Source organism: Bos indicus x Bos taurus, chromosome 19 (assembly GCF_003369695.1).
Source record: "Bos indicus x Bos taurus breed Angus x Brahman F1 hybrid chromosome 19, Bos_hybrid_MaternalHap_v2.0, whole genome shotgun sequence".
NCBI lineage: Eukaryota > Metazoa > Chordata > Mammalia > Artiodactyla > Bovidae > Bos > Bos indicus x Bos taurus.
In genome coordinates, this window is record NC_040094.1 from 15127200 (window position 1) to 15146682 (window position 19483).

Here is a 19483-nt window from a genome sequence, read left to right on the forward strand (position 1 = left end):
TAAATAACTCATGCATATGGAATCTAGAAGGATGGTGCTGATGAACCTATTTGCAGGGAAACAGTGGACATACAGACATAGAGAACAGACTCGCGGACCCAGTAGGGGAAGAAGAGGGTGTGACGAATTGAGAGAGTAACATGGAAACATATACATTATCACATGTGAACGAGATAGCCAGTGGGAATGTGCTGTGTGACACAGGGAGCTCAACCCAGGGCTCTGTGACAACCTAGCGGGGTGGGATGGGGTGGGAGACGGGAGGGAGGTTCAAGAGGGAGGGGACATATGTATACCTGTGGCTGATTCGTGTTGATGTATGGCAGAAACCAGCACAATATGGTAAAGCAATTATCTCCCAATAAAAAAATATTTTTTTAAAAAAGTATAGACTTCAGAGCTGGAGGAATCTTGCATATCATTCATCAGAATGAGATTTCTGGAAATGTCTGGTTAATGAGATTGACTGACGTGGGCTTGTTTGTCTACAGATTCATAGAAAATCTGGATTGAGTAGAACAAAACTTTCCCCTAAAATACATTTTCGAGCTTGTAAGAAATAACGAAAGAGAAGGGTTCAAAGTTAGCATAGTAAGCAGGCACTGGGACCCTGATGGCTGACAGGGGTCTCAGATCCAGAGGCAGGCTAGGGAGGCTTAGTTTCAGTACTAAGCGAAGGCACCTCAGAGAAACTGAGGATAAGGAGAGGTGGGGAAGTGGGGAGAATTCTCCGGGTTCCTCTGCATACGAATGGGAACTGGAGAGTTGCTCACCAACTTAGGGAATTTACCAGGAGTCTTAACATCCACCCGGACTCTGGATGGAAGAATAGATGCTCTTGAGAAATTGTAAACCCAAGCCACTGTCATATGTCAGTGTGGAGTTTGAATTTATAATATCCAGGTGGTACAGCATAAGAACCAATCTGAACCAGCAAAATCGCTAAGGTCCTAGAAAAGTCATATGTGAAATGGCACGAAAGATAATCACTGCTGAAGATGAGACCAGGATGAAAACTTACAAACTACATTAGGAACCAAAGCACCATGAGGGTGAGTTAACAGAGATAATAAATGGGAGCATTTGTATCTATAATACAAAGCTATCAATAATAGAACATTCTGGAAAGACTATAAAATGTGTGTGTTTAAAATATTTAAAGAGATAAAAGGTTAAGAAAGGGACACAGTTTTTAGTATTTAGAATAAGGATGTCTGAAAAAGTGGACTTTTTAAAAATGAAAAATATAGGTCATTGAAACCAAAAACTTAATAAACTGGTTAGATGATAGAAAAGCTGCAAATGAAGAGAAAATTAGTGATATGAAATGTGGAACTAAGGAAATCGCCCAAAATGAAACATAGTTAAGTGAAGAAAAATATGTTGTGGAAGGGGATTAAGAGACATGAAATATAGAATGAGAAAGTCCAACATGGTTTTAATAGAGATTCTAAAAGAGAGTCTAAAGAAAATTTAGAAATGGGAATGTTTAAAGGGATCCTGGCTTTGAAATTTGGAAAAAAGATAAATGAGTTCTTGGATTAAAGGAGTATATTGAGTCACATGCAAGATAAATAAAAACAGCTACACACGTAGACACATGAGCATAATGAAGCTGCAGAAGGAACATAGAGCAAAACAAAACACAAAAATGTTAAAAGCTATGTTTGTTAAATATTAAAAGTGTGAAAAAGTATGAATACAAACACGTTTCTTATACAGCAATGTCAGACTGAAACAAGACCTCTTATTAGCCACCAAATGTTTCAGAACACGGTGGAAATAATCTTCAAAGTGCAAAGGAAGAACAATCATTGGTGTATAAATTTATACCCAGCTGAACTATTATTCAAGAGAGATGGCAAAATAATGACATTTTCAAACGAAGACAGAGTTTATCATCATAAACTCTTACTGGAGGGACTACTGAAGGATGTGCTTCAAGAAGTGAATTAAGCCCAGACAGAAGGAGGTGCCTTGCAAGAAGCAATATGAGCAAAAATAAAATATATACATAAGCCCATTGCTATATCTAAATAATCATCATACAAAATTTTTAAAGTAATTTTAGAGGTTTAAAAATAAAATAAAGCTAAAATACTAAGACACAATAGGAATTTAGGAAGAACAGTTAAAATGTTCTAAAGTCTTCCTTTTTGGGGATAAGAAGTTAGAGATACTGGTTAACTTTATAGTCATTAAAGTAAGTATTTACGTTAAAATTTTAAGGGTTCCTACAAGAAGAATGGAAATAAAGTGGAAAACTTCCAAACCAAACAAAAGAAGATACAGTCAAATTGGTAGAATGCTTAAAAAGAAGCGATCGAAAGAAAACACAAAGTAAAATGGTAGAAATAATTTCATCAGTATCAGTAATCATGACGACTCTAACTGGATGAAACTTAAAATTTCTGAACACGCATACGCTAGACACTAGGCATTGTTCAGTTGCAGACTCGTGGGACAAAAAAAGCAATGATAACAATGGGCTAAAGGGAACACAGAGTTCTATCTAGTAAAAGGAGGGGCACCCCCCTTTCAGTCTGTAGCGAGAAGGTTGGGGAAGACTTCCTGAAGATGGCGACCCTTCAGCTGCATCCTGGAGGATGAGTAAGAAGCAGAAGGGATAGGAAGGGTGTGCCAGGGAAAGGTGCAAAGTCATGGAAGTGTGAGAGAACAAGGAATGCTCTGGTCCAACCTTCTTTTGTTATGGATGAGGAACCTGAACTTCAGAACAGGTAAGGAGACTGTCCCAAGGTCACCCATCTGGTTAGGAACAGAACCAGGATTTGGACCCAAGACTCCCACCTCCTCGAACACCCCCTTTCTACTGTACCACAGTGCCTTAGGTGTGCAGCAGGAGGTTCGAAGACTGCATATCGTTGAGATTCCAGCCGACTTGGAAAAAGAGCTGCCTCTGGGTGTGGGGCCTGGCTGTGTCTCTGGCTTATCCTGGGCTGGAGCAGAGCCAGGAACTTGGCAGTTTCCAGAGCTGAGCAGTCCAGCTCACCCCAAGGAAGCCATGGCACCGATGCCCAGTTTAATCATTAACTCCAAGTTCACAGGGCTGGAGCTGGAATGCACAGGACCTGGGGAGCAGTCTGGGTCTCCGGGAGCTAAGAGAAAGATGGCTCTTGAGAAGGGACTCAGGTTTATTTTATTTTTTATATTTTTGGCTGCACTGGATCTTCGTTGCAGTGCCCAGGCTTCTACAATTGTTGGCAGGCGGGCTTCTCTAGTTGTGGCACGTGGGCTCTAGATGGCATGGCTCAACAGCTGCAGCACAAGGGTTTAGCTGCAGCATGTGGGATCTTAATTCTCTGACCAGGGATTGAACCTTGACCCCCTGCATTGGGAGCATGGAGTCTTATCCACTGGCCCACCAGGGAAGTTCCAGGAACCAAGTTTAGACCGGGGTCTTTTGTCCCTGACTGGGTCTGTACTCTGGGTTCAGGAATAAGCGTTTTTGCTGTTCCTCTCCATTTTGTTGGAGTTTACTTATCATCTTGTTAACTTGGTTTCAGAATCCCTGTCAATATTCATAATATATCGTACTTGCCTCTGCTGCAGCCCTTACCCTGAGCAGTAAGTCTTTACGCATTCATCTACCCCAATAAACTGCGACCTCCTAGAGGGCAGGACTCAGTCTTTTAACTTAATATCCTCGGCGTTTGGCAGAGCCTGGCATATAGTAGGTGCTCATTGTTTGCTGACTGGTTGAATAGATGATGGGCTTCCCTGATAGCTCAGTTGGTAAAGAATCCAAAGCAGGAGACCCCCACTTTGATTCCTGGGTCAAACTATTCCTGAACAGATGAGACCCTAATTCTGCATAAATGTATTCCAAAGCACAAGACTTTTTTTTTTTTTTTTATTAAAAGAAGTGGAGAGTGATTTTGCATAAAAAGTTCAACAGAGATTCACAAATATTTCTTAGGATATTCTGTGCTATCTTCATATATTACAGAGCCAAGATGAGGTCCACTGGTCTAAATGGAAGGAATGCTGCTAAGGAGTTGAGTCTTCTCCCCTTTCCGGGTTAGTGTCCAGGTGGCAGCAGAGCATCCTGAAGGTTGCTTGGGCACATTAGGGAGAGGGGTGCTCTTCAAGCATGAAAGTGAAAGGGTTAGCTACTCAGTCGGGTCTGACTCTTTGCGATCCCCATGGACTATAACCCGCCAGGCTCCTCCATCCTTGGAATTCTCCAGGCAAGACTACTGGAATGGGTCGCCATTCCCTTCTCCAGGGGATCTTTCTGAACTAGGGGTCAAACCTGGGTCTCAAGCATGAGGTGACATTTTTTATTGAGGAGACAAAACCCCAAGGAGGGCAAATTCCACCAGCATGATAAAGCTAACTGCTCCTTATAATTTCTGAAAGCCTTCAGTTGGGAAGACTGCATCACCAAGCCCTGAGAACACAACTATAAAGGAACTTCTGGATTCCATCGAAGAAACGTTCCAATGGAAGGGGAGATACAGGAGGTGGCAAAATTTCTGTTTCTTTCTGGTGAACCTGATTTTCCTGATCTGTAAGGTAGAGGTGGTCGTCTCTTCTTCATGGGGCACTTGTTGTGATTAGATGGAATGATGGTAAAGGAGCCTTGGTACGTAGAAAATGCTCAGTCATGGTGCAAACATCTTTTCCCTATTTTTGAAAGTAAGAATCCTGAACCTGTATAGAACCAGAGATGTGGAAATACATTCTGCTGTTAGAGACCATATGACTGGGTGACCAGGGATTCAGCAGCCCCATCTGGAAGGGATGGAGTCATTCTGCTGACTACTGGCTTTCAGTGCAAACATCTGCTGATACTGTTGTAGTAGAGCCAGCCCTGGAGGATGCTGGAAGAAGACATTCCTTGCAGGAACAGTCGCTTTCCCGGAAAACCCAGCTTGCCTGGTTGGGGTTGAGCCAGAAAGACTGACTTTCACCCTAGCAAATTCTCTTTCACTCCAAGGTCTTGGATACAGTGGGAAGACTGCCCAATGTCAGGGAGCCTCCTTCTGTACCAACCTCTGGGTTCTTGCTGGCGGGTGGCAAATAATCTAACCAGTTCGCCTGCACCTCTTTCTACCACCTGTAAGCTCTCAGAGACCTGTGAGTTCTTTAGAATTTCCAGTGTGCGGGGATTGTGGTGTGAGTTAATTCAGATAAGACCTAAGCTTAGATGCCTCCAGCTTCCCACCTGCTCTAGGTCCCTGCATCATCCAGAGCAGGTCACTGAGCTGCCCTTGTCACCTGGTTTCTTTTCCCTTGGCCTTTCCATTTCTCTCCATTGTTCCAAAGAACTGGGGTGAAATGAGAAGTCAATTGCCAAGGGAGATCCTCTCCTGGGGCAAATTTCCTGTTTCTGCCTACGGGCATGAAGACCCTGAGTGGGAAGGCCAGTGCGGGGCACTCTCCCAGAACCAGCCCTGGGGTGACAGGTGCAGGCTGTATCCACCCTTTTATGGTGTGTGTGGGGGTGGGGGTGGGGAAAGAGAGGGTTTAAAAGAGGAGGAGGAAGAAGAAAGACTGTGTAGAGACCCCAAGGCTGCTCCATTACTCCAAGCCCGCCCCTACCTGAAACTGTCGTCTCCACCAAGTCCCAGAGAGGGAGAAGCAGAGAGCTGGGGGTGGGGGAGAAAGAGACGGAGAGGGGGAATCAAAGAAAATTGCAAAAGTCAATGGCCTGGAACCAGAGGCAGCCTCAGCAACTGCAGTGTGACTTTGATTCCCCTATCATAACCCTGAATTAAAAATTCAGGCAATTATCTGCATGGCTTCCTTCTGATTAGAACGAGCCGGAGCCTCATTAATGCATCGGCACAGAGGAAAGCCATTAGGGTCTGTGAAATGGAATGTTTCTCTGAGAACAGGTTCCGCTTGATGTAGAATACCCAGCAAAAAGAAATTTCACACATTTTTGAGCTCAGAGTCACAGGACGGCACCCTGCTTCGGGGCTGCAGACCCTGCCACGGTCGTCCCCTCTCAGCTGGTTCTGGGTGAAAGCCACCTTTGTTTCCCAGCCTCTCTCTGGTACCTCCATCCGCTGGAGTTGTGTGTGGGTGTGGGTGTGGGTGTGGGTGTGTGTGTGTGTGAGGGAGTTGAGGGGCCAGAAGGGACTTCCTGGCCGTCCTGAGACACTGAGTCAGACTGGATGTCTGATCTCAGAGTCCTTGAGCCATGAGGAGCCCTGGAACTTTGGGGGGATTCTCTGCCCTCCTTTGCTAGAAGAACCAGAAGCAGGTTTGTTGGGGACAGGGAAGGTCCAAGACTCCAGAAAAGATCAGTGTATCTGCATGTTCCCAAGAGTCCTGGCGCTTTCCTGACCCGTATACTGACTTGGGCATCCCAAGGTGGCCCAAGCAGGATCTGGGGAAGCTGAGCCAGCCTTGGGGGTTTGTTGCTTAGAAAGGGGTGAAGGATTAGCATTCAGGAGGGCACCCTTTATTCATCCCGTATTCTGTGAGCTCAAAGCTTCCAGAGATGCAGATCTACCATCCTGTGCCTAAGGGGGTTAAAAAAAATGTGAAGTGTTAGTCACTCAGTCTTGCCCAACTCTTTGTGACCCCATGGACTGTAGCCCGCCAGGCTCCTCTGTCCATGGAATTCTCCAAGCCAGAATACTGGAGTGGGTAGCCATCTTCTCCAGGGGATCTTCCTGACCCAGGGATGGAACCTGGTCTCCCGCATTGCATGCGAATTCTTTCTTTACTGAGACACCAGGGAAGCATGCACACAATAACCGGCATTCGGAAGCTCTCATCAACCCCTTCTTTGGGATTTCTAGGGTGCAGCTCCTTTCTTCAAATGACTGTGTATTGCTTACAGGAGAACTCAAGAGCAGTTTTCCAAAATAATCACCCTCGCTGCCGGGGTAAGTTCATCTCTTGGGCTTGACCCTATGTCGTCTAGGTTTTCTTCAAGCTGGTGGATGGGACTTGGGTTCCCCCCAGACCAACAGCTCGACATTCCTCTAATACGGGGATTCTAGGGACACCAAACATTGATCCTTGGGATAAGCTACATAAAATAATATCTTTAGGAGAAAAGCCAATCTGACATGATGAGGACTAGAAAGCTGTGAAAAAGTTTTTGTAGGAAGAAAACCAGTTACGGTCATTAAGGTGCCAACCAGGAAAGCATTTTCCTTCAAAGTATTGGAACAAGCCACTTTCTTCTCCTGGCACACCTGTCCCCTATTCAGTGTTTAAAAACCAGGGCCAAGTGTCTGTGCAAAGCTGTAAACACAGCCAGGCGGTCCTGAGAATAATGGAGTCAATGTGTCAATGACACAATTTGTACCAACGGCGCCCCCTACTGGACAGCAGCAACACTGGGCAACCCGCGGTCATTCAAGTTTTTCAGAACGTTTCTAGTGCCATCCCACGTTGGAGGGGACATTCCTGGCCACCAGGGAGTTTTCCTGCAGCATGTTTTCAATACTGCGGACAGTTTTATGGGTGTAAGATTCCTAGAGGTTACCTCAACCTCTAAGACAAACAAGATGCTTGGTGATTCAACCATGTTCCTTTGTGGGTTCTGAGTGTCTGTTTTTTTCTAACGCGTCGCTCTCCTTGGACCAACACTCGCCAGAGTTAAACATAGTTGAGGATGACTTGTGACCACGGATGATCCCCGTGTAAAGGGCTGACCTAAAGGCACCCGGGGTCTTGGGTGGCTGGAGGTTATCTCTCGAGCCTCACCGGCTGGTATGGGAGTGAAAGGGACTGGCCAAAGGTCAGGAATGTGGGCCTTCTGGAGAGGGAAGCCACTCCACCAGCTTCACGGCCGAGCCTTTCTCTCTGTCGCTGAAAAGAATCAAATCTCAGCCTTTGCACCTTAGCCCCGTCTGCTGCATTCCTCAATATTTTAAACATAGACCCTCTGCTCAGTCCGACCATCCCTTTCTTGCCAAGATAACCCAGTCTCTACCTTTGTACCTTATCACTCCTTATTCGTTCCACGAATGTTTTCTTTGGACAACTGTTCTGCGCCAGACACTGTTCTAGGAAGGGGAGCTATAGCACTAGAAAGTCTCTCGTGTTCTCAGTGGGGACGCTGTGCTGTGCTAAGTCGCTCGGTCGTATCTGACTGTGCAACCCTATGGACTGCAGCCCACCGGGTTCCCCTGTCCGTGGGATTCTCCAGGCAAGAATACTGGAACTGGTTGCCTTGCCCTCCTCCAGAGGATCTTCCCGATCCAGAGATGGAACCCAGGTCTCGAAGGCAGATTCTCTGCCGTCTAAGCCACCAGGGAAGCCCCTCGTTTGGGGATACAATTATAGAAAGACAAGTGTGAGCGAGCAGTGTAAGTGCTGTGAAGAGGTCAAGCTGGGAGAGACGGGTAGAGAGGGAGGGTGGCTACTTCATCAGGGGAGGGACTGTCTCTCTGCAAAGCCCTTTGGAAAAGCTTCGTGCTCTGTCCACACTGGTGATCTGTCTGCTTTCTCTCCTTTAAAACCAGAATTGCCTCTTCCATGAAACTTCCCCAGTTCATGTTCCCTCTCCAGTGACTCTGCCCTTCAGCTCATCCCTGCTCAAGCTTCTTCCTTCTCAGAAAGATGTTTGATGATCTTAGATTGTGATCTCCTGGAGGAAAAGAGTCCTGTCTTCCACTTCTCTGCTTTGCTACCAGAGCAGGTGGTGGTGGTAGGGGAGGTGAGGAGGAGACAAGCATGTCTACTCTGTGCTAGAAGCACTCACACATTCCTTTCTCTGGTCCTCACAAAACTCCTGCAGACTCTGGCTTATTGTCCACATTTTATAAACAAGGAAAGTGGGGCTTCATTTACCCAAGAGCACACAACCAGTGAGTGGTGGAACTGGGGTCTGAACCCTGATCTCTTTAGCATCGTGTGGTCTGTACTCTTCCCACCCCGGAGCCTATTTGTGAAGTATTCCTGCGGTGGCATCAGTGAGTGATGAGTACAAGGAAAGGATAAGCTTTGTTTTCTCATTGAAGAGCTGTGCAAAAAAAGTGAGAAGCTCCTACCCCTGTCTCCTGGGTTGGCGATTCTTCCTTCACTGCATTGTAACCAGGTAACCACAGGCACCTCACTTCCCCTTCCAGGGGCTCATGACTTGTCTTTGTAAGTTAAGATTAGGCTACAGGTGGCTCAGACAGTAAAGAATCTGCCTGCAATGCAGGAGACCCATGTTCAAGCCCTGGGTCAGGAAGATCCCCTGGAGGAGGGTATGCCAACACACTCCAGTACTCTTGCCTAGAGAATCCCATGGACAGAGGAACCTGGAGGGTTATGGCCCATGGGAGCCCGAAGAGTCAGACAGGACTGAGTGACTAACACTTCACACATGACCTCCCAGCTCTGACATTCTAAGGAATGTCATCTCCTTCAAGGAATGGGAGAGGATGGATTTCGGGGAGAAGTTACCGACTTTACTGCATCAAATATGATTTTTTAACATTAAGAGACAGAAACATAACAGGGTTTGCTCATTCAATTAAAATTCAACATGTATTGAATAACTACTACATGCCTGACCATGGCATGTGCTGAGGATACAGAAATAAACTTTTAAAATATTGTTCTTTACCCTGGCATATATGTAAAGGGAAAGACAAATATCTCACGAAATTATCACAATGACAGCAGCTGATAGCTCACATGGAATCCACCCTTTGCCAGAAATTGTTCTGAGCACTTGAAACTTTTAACTCATTTTAATCTTCCCAACAAACTATGAGGGGAATATTATTTTTATTCCTACTTTACAAGTGAGTAAACTGAGTCACAAAGAAGGGTGTATGCTGAAGAGGTATTGTGAGCATTAATATTTTTTAAGATTTCTTTGATATGGATCATTTTTAAAGCCTTTATTGAATCAGTTGCAATATTGCTTCTGTTTTATGTGATGGTTTTTTGGCTGTGAGTCATGCGGAATCTTAGCTGCCTGACCCAGGATGGAACCCACACCCCCAGCATTGGAAGGTGAAGTCTTAACCACTGGAGCTCCAGGGAAGTCCCAAATGGTGCTTATTTACAGGGCCTGAGATGTCAAGATGAGGATAGGCCGTCATCCTGCACTGCTAACAGCTGGTTTTTTCCCCCTGAAAGTGAAAGTGTTGCTCAGTCGTGTCCAACTCTTTTTGACCCCATGGACTGTAGCACGCGAGGCTCCTCTGTCCATGGGATTTCCCAGGCAAGAATACTGGAGTGGGTTGCCATTTTCTTCTCCAGGGGATCTTCCTGACCAGGGGTCAAACCCACATCTCCTGCATTGCAGGCAGATTCTTTACCATCTGAGCTACCAGGGAAGCCACTGTGGTTATTCCTTACCTGACCCTTCTGCCACTTGGGATCAGCCACACACGTCCAGCTGGAGGAAGGGATTTTCTGCAATGAGCAGAGAAGGCTTTAGGGTTTTGAAACTGAAAATCTGTAGCCGTCAAGTTACATGGAACATGGAATACACTGGGTAAATTACAGCCAGTTTCCTGTCCACTGAGAAGGGGAGTGAGAAGAGGAAAGGGGCAAGCATGGATGCTCTGGGAAGTCGCGCACTAGCCCCTGCACCCACCTGAGCAAGAAGTGCGGTGGGTCCTGGGGATCAGACCTCTCCCTGAGCCCTGATGTGGCAAAAGCAAGGGTGCCCTGTGCTTGAGGGCAGTTGGAAGGAGATAGGCTCTTAGCTCTGCAAGAGCTGACCACTGTGGCCAGTGTGGTACACAGAGCAGAATGAATGTCTGTCTTCCTAGGAGAAGGATGGAAGGAATAAGAGGGTCACCGGACACAGAGCCTTCTAGAGTGGGAACCAGAGAAAACACTGCCCCAGGACCAAGTGAGGAATGGATGTCTTGTGGCTGCTGAAAAGAGGCGGTGGGGTATAGAGGCCAGGATGGGGGCACCTCCAGGGCAGGGGGCTCTGTCTGCTTTGCTCATTGCTGCATCCCGAGGTAACAACAATCCACCAACATTCGTTAAATGAAGGACCCTAGACGGCTGCCTCTAGAATCAGGCTGTTGGGTTTCATACCTCAGCTCTGCCTTTCACTCCCTGTGTCATCCTTGCATAAGTCTCTCCCCTTCTCTGGGCCTCACCTGTAAAATGGGGATTAAAATAGTGCAGATCAATACTGATCTGAGACAAAGAGAAAGAATGCCTCTGAAGCACTGAGTGTCTGGAGCAGCACACGGGCTCAGGAGGATTTGCTCTGAGTAATGGAGGCCCTTGCCTCCATCCTTTCCCGCACCTTATACCCTCTCAACTCCAACACCACCCCGAGCTTAGACACAACCTCAAAGAAAAGATGAGGACTCTGGTATTGGCGAAGATCAAGTTCCAACCATCACGATACAATAGAGACTCCTAAGGACATGAAGTTAAATGTTTTCATTTGAAACAGTTATTTTTCTGGCACAGTGAATTTTGTAGCCTGATAATCATATTCAAGATAAATGCAAGCCTGTGAAGAATCAGGTGTCCTTCTGAGAGCTTGGCTAGCATTTAAATTAAATTTGCTTGCTTCCTTGCAGATATGTTGACTCACAGAACAACCTACCTTTCACCTTACTTGTCTTTCTAGAAAAAGCCCAGTTCTTCAGGTGAGTTATTGTTTGCAAGTGCTGCTAACAGAAACTAACTTTAAGGCAAAGAGGTCAAGTCTAGGAAACAGAACTCTGTCCTTCCCCGCAAGAGCACTGGACTTTCCTGAAGAAATTCAGTATCAAGGGTTTTATTTCTTGTTAAGATATGTTCCCCTGAAGGTGAGTGATAGATATTATCATTAATTTTTTATTAAAAAGAAAAACCTATCTGTATTTACCTGACTTCCCACTTATCTAAAGGCCAATAAGTGACTATCCTATTTTCCCAGATTGTATGCATTTTTAACACTGAAAGCCTCATATCCTGGGAAACCCTCTCTGTTCCAGGCAAACAAAAAGTCTCTAAATGTCCCAGATAATCCGTAAATGCCAATGACAAACCAGGTAGGCTTGTCAGCCCAAGGAAGTGTCTGCAGTTTTTTTTTTGTTGTTGTTGTTAATGAGCAAGGAAATTTACTCATTTCAAATCAGAAGGGCTCACCTCAGGGAGGAAAATCAAAACTGATCCCCTGGGGGCACTTTCCACTCTGCTGACAATCAGTAAGCCTGGCCCTGGAGACCCTGCAAAGGGGGATACAGCCTGCCTGCCTCGATGATGAGGAGATGGGATGCAGACAGAAGACCACGTCACATGGGGGCCGCCGGACAAAGCTGCAGACCCTCGCCCTGGCATTCTTCCTGTCAAGTCCCTCGCTTTTGGTCAGACTCTCAATCCCTCGATGAACCCCGGCCACAGCGCAGGGCGGTTTCCACATCTCTAAGTTACCGTCCAGTCTGTCTGGCTGTGCAGAGCCCTGGGGTTTGTCCACAAGCGAGAGGAACCCAGGCACGGCGGTTCCCCTCAGGACACACGGAGTGGCTGCCCCAAGCCTCTGTGTGCGTCTCTTTCCTTCAGACCAAGTGTCTCTTGCTGTTTCTCTGGCGTCCTCAGACCTGACAGAATTGGTCCACTGCTTACAGAGCGAGATTTGTTTCTGCACATCACGGGGGTGAATGAGGACCCATCCGGACTGTGGGTGTTTGGCTCCGTGGTTGGATTCCTGAGGCCACAGGGCTCCTTCCATGAGTCAGGGTCTCTTGTGAAATTGTAGTCGAGATGTTGGTGGGGCTGCTTCATCTGAAGGCTTGACTGGGGCGGGAGGGTCTGCTTTCAAGACAGCTCACCACACGGCTGTTGGCTGGAGGCCTCAGTTCCTCACCATAGCACCTCTTCATGGGGCTGCCTGGGTGTCTTCATGAGATGAAAGCTTCCCCCAAAGTCAAGAGACAGAAAGCAAGAGAGAAGCCATGGAACGCCCACACCCCACCCCACCCCACTGCCTTTTAAAAAATATTTACTTATTTGGCTTTGATGGGTCTTAGTTGCGGCATGCAGGTTTAGTTGCCCCGTGGCTTGTAGGATCTTAATTCACCGACCAGGTGTCAAAACCCGCACCCCCTGCATTGCAAGGCAGATTCTGAACCACTGGACCACCAGGGAAGTCCCCACAGTGCCTTTTAAGACCCAATCATGGGCTTGCCTGGTGCCTCAGTGGTAAAGAATCCACCTGCCAATGCAAGAGACATGGGTTCAGTCCCTGATCCGGGAAGATCCCACATGCTGTGGAGCAGCTAAACACGTGCCCTGCAATTATTGATTCTGTGTTCTAGAGCCCAAGAACTGCAACTGCTGAAGCTCGTGTGCTCCAGGCTCTGCAACAAGAGAAGCCACCGAAATGAGAAGCCTGCAGATCGCAACTAGAGAGTAGCCCCTGCTCACAGAAACTGGAGGAAAGCTCACATAACAACGAAGACCCAGAGCAGTCAAAAATAAATAAATAAAAATTTTTAAAAAGACCCAACCATGCACCATCATTTCTTCCACATTCATTTGCTAGAAGAAAGCCATCAAGTCCAGCCTCACTCAAGGGGAGGGTGAAATAGGGAGCAAAGAATATCAAAGGATTTGTGTACATAGTTAAAAATCACTATTTCCCTAAACATTAAAGGACCATGGATGAATTCCCAGAAAGTTAGTTTTGGTAATTACAAAGAAGGAAAAGCACAGATTTCAAGTCACATTTGAGGTTGATCCAAGGCCTTGCTTCTTTTCAGTTTGTGGGATTTGGGGCAAAATGATCATCTCTAAACCTTACTACTACTACTACTACTACTAAGTCGCTTCAGTCGTGTCCGACTCTGTGCGACCCCACAGACGGCAGCCCACCGGGCTCCGCCGTCCCTGGGATTCTCCAGGCAAGAGCACTGGAGTGGGTTGCCATTTCCTTCTCCAATGCATGAAAGTGAAAAGTGAAAGTGAAGTCGCTCAGTTGTGTCTGACTCCTCGTGACCCCATGGACTGCGGCCTACCAGGCTCCTCTGTCCATGGGATTTTCCAGGCAAGAGTACTGGAGTGGGGTGCCATTGCCTTCTCCTCTCTAAACCTTAGTGTCTTCATTTATAAAATGAAGATAATAGTAATTCTCTCATTGACTTACTATAATAATTAAATGAGATGACCTCCCGAGGGACAGATCCAAATTGTACAGGGTACTATGCTCTTATAAAATTGACACGGCCCTCTTTAAGAAAAGAGAAGGCAAAGTTACAATTAGATGTTAGGTGTAAAATGAACATTTATTTAGAATTAGAAATGGTAAAAAAAAAAAACCACCACATTTTCAAAGCTGATAAGTACTAGAACTATCACAAAACCTAGAAAAATGACAATTAAAAAATTCAATTACCTAAGCATTACCTCTTTATCATCTTTCCTACATTTTGACTGCACATTTTTGACGACTTCTCAACATGACAAAGATTTTGTAATATTTTCCATAGTCAGGAGAGAAAGATAAATCAGTCTTTGATTCAGCCTTACAATTCATTATTTGTAATGTTAGGCACTTCTTCGGGGTTGTTGTCAAATGTGGAAAATATCATGTGTCTCTTATAGAGGTGCTCAGGGCACTTCAAAGCGTCTTGTGTAATGAATTGATGGCACCTGTTACCCAGGACCATTAGAGGGGTCTGCACAAGGGAGGGGCTTAAAGCATCAGCCTCCCTGGATATCTTCCCCTGGAAGCAGGCATGCATGCGGCAGGGAGGCTGGCGTGTATTAGGTGCTCAGGAAATGGGAAAAGCGTGGAGACAACCGTCATCCTCTTTCTCCATTGCCCCAGGCAAAGTCAGAGACTTCTCATCTTGATTTCCTCTTCCTCCTTCTCCAGGAGCTCCTCCAGGGCCCCTCAGAAGGCAGGGACAAAAATACAGCCCTTGTTATGATGGAGTCGAATGAACACTGGGCTCAGAATGAAAAGCCCTGGGTCTGAGTCCTGACTTTATCTCTTACCAGCTGAGAAATTACCCAACCGCTTTGTGTCTCAGTTTCCTCATCTCTGGGGTGAACGCTGCTATGCCAGCTTCGTGGGTTGTTGCAGAGAATAATGGCAGGCTATAAGAAAAAGGGCTTTGTAAATTGTAAGCAGTTTCACTAAAGTAAAGTGTTTATTTTGATGTCTGGAAGTTACTGAGGAGCCAGTTTGGACACTATGCAATGTATCAGAATCTTGAATTCTTTGTTCTCTGTGGTCTCAAGGAGTTGGAAATTCAAAACGGACTTTCACCAAATTTGGCACAAAGACCAGGATAGCAAAATAGTGCACTCTTTCCATAGAAAGATACTGAGTCTCAGCTAGTGCCATAATTTGTGCTAGAGATGAGAGTTCAAAGACGGACAAGACACACTCCTGGCCCTTTGTGGATGGGTAGATGGAATCCCAGACAGACATCTGCAGGTTACAGCCTCAGTGTCGCTGTGTCTCAGAGCCTCCTTCTGCCAAGGGGTGTGGCTAAATGCCCAAACGGCATGGAAACTGATGGGTGGACGCTTGCAGATCGTGGAGAATCCTTGCGCAGGTGTCCGACAGAACCATTAGAGAGTTGCAGGGAGGCCCTGCCGAGACTGACTGTTCTTGGGGGAATTTTCAGGAAGCTTTGAAGTGCCGCCAGGGCAAGGGAGGCTGCCCCATCCTGGAGGTGCATTCACTTGTAATTTACTCCTCCACGTGGGCTCTGGAGCTCCAGTCTCATAAATACATCACCCACGCAGCCCTGCCCTGTGTACAGGAAGATGGACAGAGGAGGTGGGGCGGGGGGTGCAGAGGAAGAGGAATCCCTAAATTAAGAAGGTCCCTGGGAGTCACTGGCCTACAGACAGGACCGATCCCCCCCGTCTCTCTCCTTGAAGCAGAAATATTTCCAACTAAGATCACAGACTCCCTTGTCATAAAATCAATGAAACCACAAGGGAAAATGACCTCTCGCTTGACTGCACCAGAGATATCTCAAACGGAGCCATTTCCCCTCCTGCAGAAGCAAGTGTGCTGGGGCTCAGAACCGGCATCCAGGCTCTGCTGCGGAGAATTTTTGATGAAAAGGAAATCAGGTGGGTTGGGAGCTTACTTACTTGTTTTACTTGCTGTGTTTAGAATGGTTTCTGAGCCACCCCTCCAGGGGAGAATTTTTCCTGGAGTCAGACCTGGGTCCAAGCTCCAGCTCCTCTAATTTCTGGCTGGATGTCTTTGGGCAAAATGGAATCTCATCCCGGTTTCCTCATCTAGTAAAAAAAAAAAAGAAAGAGGATGATACTGTAAGGTCTGCCTGCCCTACAGGGGTGGTGACAAGGTCAAGAGGTAAGTCTATGCAAATACCTTTAAACCACAAAGCTCTTGATAAACAACAGGTTTTATTTTTAAAAGGTAAAAGCCAGACTTCCCTGGTGGTCCAGTGGTTAGGAATCTTCCTTGCAAGGCAGGGGACGCAGGTTCAATCCCTGGTCGGGAAACTAAAATCCCACATTCCTTGGAGAAACTAAGTCCACAGGCCGCAACTAGAGAGTCTGTGAGCCACAATGAAAGATCCTACATGATGCAACGAAAACCTTGCATGCTGCAACTAAGACTCAACACAGCCAAATTTAAAAAAAAAAAAAGACAGAAGCACGAAATCCTGACAGTGTCCCTGGAAGAACTTCTTATGTTGCAAGGGACAGAGAACCTGTCTCAAACTGGCTCAAACCACTTGGAGCTATTACAACTTCTGCAACTGAAAAGGGCTGAGATAGGATTGATTCAGGTGATGATTACATTCAAGGAATGTCACCAAGGGCCAGCTCTTTCCCATCCCTGCAGGGACCACAAACCTCACGTCTTAACAGGATGTCATCCAGAGGAAGGGAGGTCCTTTGTCCACTAACTTCTGTTGAAGAGAGGTGGAGAAGTGAGAGGCTCTTCTCTTTCCAAACTCTGCACACGGATCCAATTTCACTGGCTCTCTTTATGTTGTTGTTGTCATTCAGTCACTAAGTTGTGTCTGACTCTTTTTGACCCCATGGACTGCAGCACGCCAGGCTTCCCTGCCCTTCACTATCTTCCAGAGTTTGCTCAAAGTCAAGTCCACTGAGTTGGTGATGCCATCCAACCATCTCATCCTGTCGCCCACTTCTCCTTCCACCTCAGTCTTTCCCAGCATCAGGTTTTGTCTCTTTACATAGCCAGGGGATAAGACACACCTGAAGAGGATCAAGGCCCATCCCTAGATGTGGGTGGCAGGATCATGATGCCAACCAAACCACACTTGAAGGAGTTATTTTATCAGAAGTAAAGTAAGTGGATGCTGAGTTGCAAAAACAGTATCAATCTAGCGCAGTCCATGCCCTTTAACTACTCAATAGCCACACTCACCTATATCCCCATAAATATATCTTCAAAAATACCCACTCTCTACATAAACACAAGCAACCTCTTTTCCTAAAGGGATGAGGCACAGTTTCACCCAGTCTGGTTCTCTGGAACAGAACCTTGCAAGTGGAGCTCTTTTGGTCCTGTGTGGTCCAGTGAGGCTAAGTGGTTATATTTAACCACTGTTATACACGCCATAAACTGTAATGGAGAGAGAACAGAGTAATCACAGTAAAAAGTCTCATTTGGAAAATAAAAGAACAAGAAACAACCCTCAGTGGTCACTGTCCTTACATAACCCATGTCATACTGCGCAGAAATCACATGGACGTCCTGCCCTGGCAGCAAGTATGTATCTGCCCCAGTTCTGCCCTGTGAAAGGCTCCCCTTTGCCCTCTGCCCTCTGTGGCTCCTGCTTGTCACTTTGGAAAAGTCTCTTCTGTGAATTGTCCTTCATGGCCCATATGATGTGTGCATCATGAAGGATGCCCCTTTGGGGTTCAGCGCTGTTTTAGCAGCCCTCTTTCTATCATGTGAATTTGGGGGCTTGGAAATCCTTCTCACAGACCGTTGTGGGACAGGTTTGAGGTCTCTTTGGCAAAATTATGCCCTTAAAAAATTAACAGTCTGAAAACTATAAGACTCTGATGAAGGAAATTGAAGACGACATAAACAGATGTATGGATGTGAGAGTTGGACCATAAAGAGAGCTGAGCGCTGAAGAATTGATGCCTTTGAACTGTGGTGTTGGAGGAGACTCTTGAGAGTCCCTTGGACTTCAAGGAGATCAAACCAGTCCATCCTAAAGGAGATCAGTCCTGAATATTCATCCGAAGGACTGATGCGGAAGCTGAAACTTCGATGCTTTGGCCACCTGATGCGAAGAACCAACTCCCTGGAAAAGACCTGATGCTGGGAAAGATTGAAGGAAGGAGGAGAAGGGGACGACAGAGGATGAGATGGTTGGATGGCATCACCGACTCGATAGACATGAGTTTGAGCAATCTCCAGGAGTTGGTGATGGACAGGGAAGCCTGGTGTGCTGCAATCCATGAAGTCTCAAAGAGTCGGACATGACTGAGTGAACTAAACTAATCCAAGGCAATCTATAGATTCAATACAATATCTGTCAAATTACCAGTGGCATTTTATGTTTTATTCTAAAATATTTATCAGTATTTCTTTTACATTTAGATTTCTTAAGTCATATGAATAAATTTTTCTGTATTATATGAGGTAGGAATTTGAGATTCATTTTTTCCCATATGCATAGCCCAATTAGATTGAAAATTTGGCCTAACCCAAACACTAACTCCTTTCTGAGCAATTCTCACAGAATCCTAGTTAAAATGAGCCAATTAATGAATCATTTAAAATTAATTGGATGAATCTTTTTTTTTTTGCACAGCTCACATTTGCTAGTTTAGCTAAGTTAGTAAGGGAAGACCCTTCAAAACTGACAGATTTGAGCTCAAATCTGATAAATGAAAGGATGCCAACCATGAGCAGAGTTGGGGAAGAAAATTCCAGGAAGAAGAAACAAGTCGGTAGGTAAAACTTGATACATGCAAGGGATGATGAGAAAGCCAGTGGGCTGGAGTGTGATGCTGCAGAGAATCGCAGGGGCTCATTCTTTCAAATGTGAGGTCCAAGGAAAGAGAAGCAGGCTGCAGTCACCACGAGACAAGGGAGCAATGCCTGAGGTTCTGAGGGAAGTTCTCTCTGTCTAGAGTGAGGGCGCAGGGACTTCCCTGGGGGTCCAGTGGCTAAGACTCCTCACTCCCGATGAAGGGTCCTGGGTTCCATTCCAGGTCAGGGATCTAGATCCCACATGCCGCAACCAGGGGTTTGCAAGCTGCAGCTAAAGATCCTGCGTGCTGGAACTAAGACCCAGTGCAGCCAAATAAAAAAGAAAGAAAGGAGAAGGAGGGAAAAATGACTGGGCACAATGAAAATATTTCAGACTCACGCGAACTCAGAAATGTTACCTGTAAAGCAAGTTTTCTTAGGATCTTTATACCGCAGTCTACTCCAAGGCAAGGACAAGAAGAGGACAAGGGCCGACCCAGGAAGACCACGTGGACCACACCACTGCGACGGCAGTGTGATTTCCCTGGAGAACACTCTACAGGCCCCAGCCGCTTTGGAAGAAGTTTGTTTATTTGCAGCTTCCGCCTGTCTCCCTTCCAGTCCGTGTTCCACAGTGTT

General features: G+C 46.2%; 1 long non-coding RNA gene across 1 annotated transcript; it reads left to right on the forward strand.

Annotated features, from left to right (window-relative positions):
- Window positions 1-361: 361 nt before the first annotated feature.
- On the forward strand, window positions 362-13245 carry LOC113878419. The gene is made up of 3 exons (XR_003506981.1): window positions 362-2738; window positions 11484-11552; window positions 13206-13245. It is a non-coding gene; the product is annotated as an uncharacterized LOC113878419 (long non-coding RNA).
- The last annotated feature ends 6238 nt before the right edge of the window (window positions 13246-19483 follow it).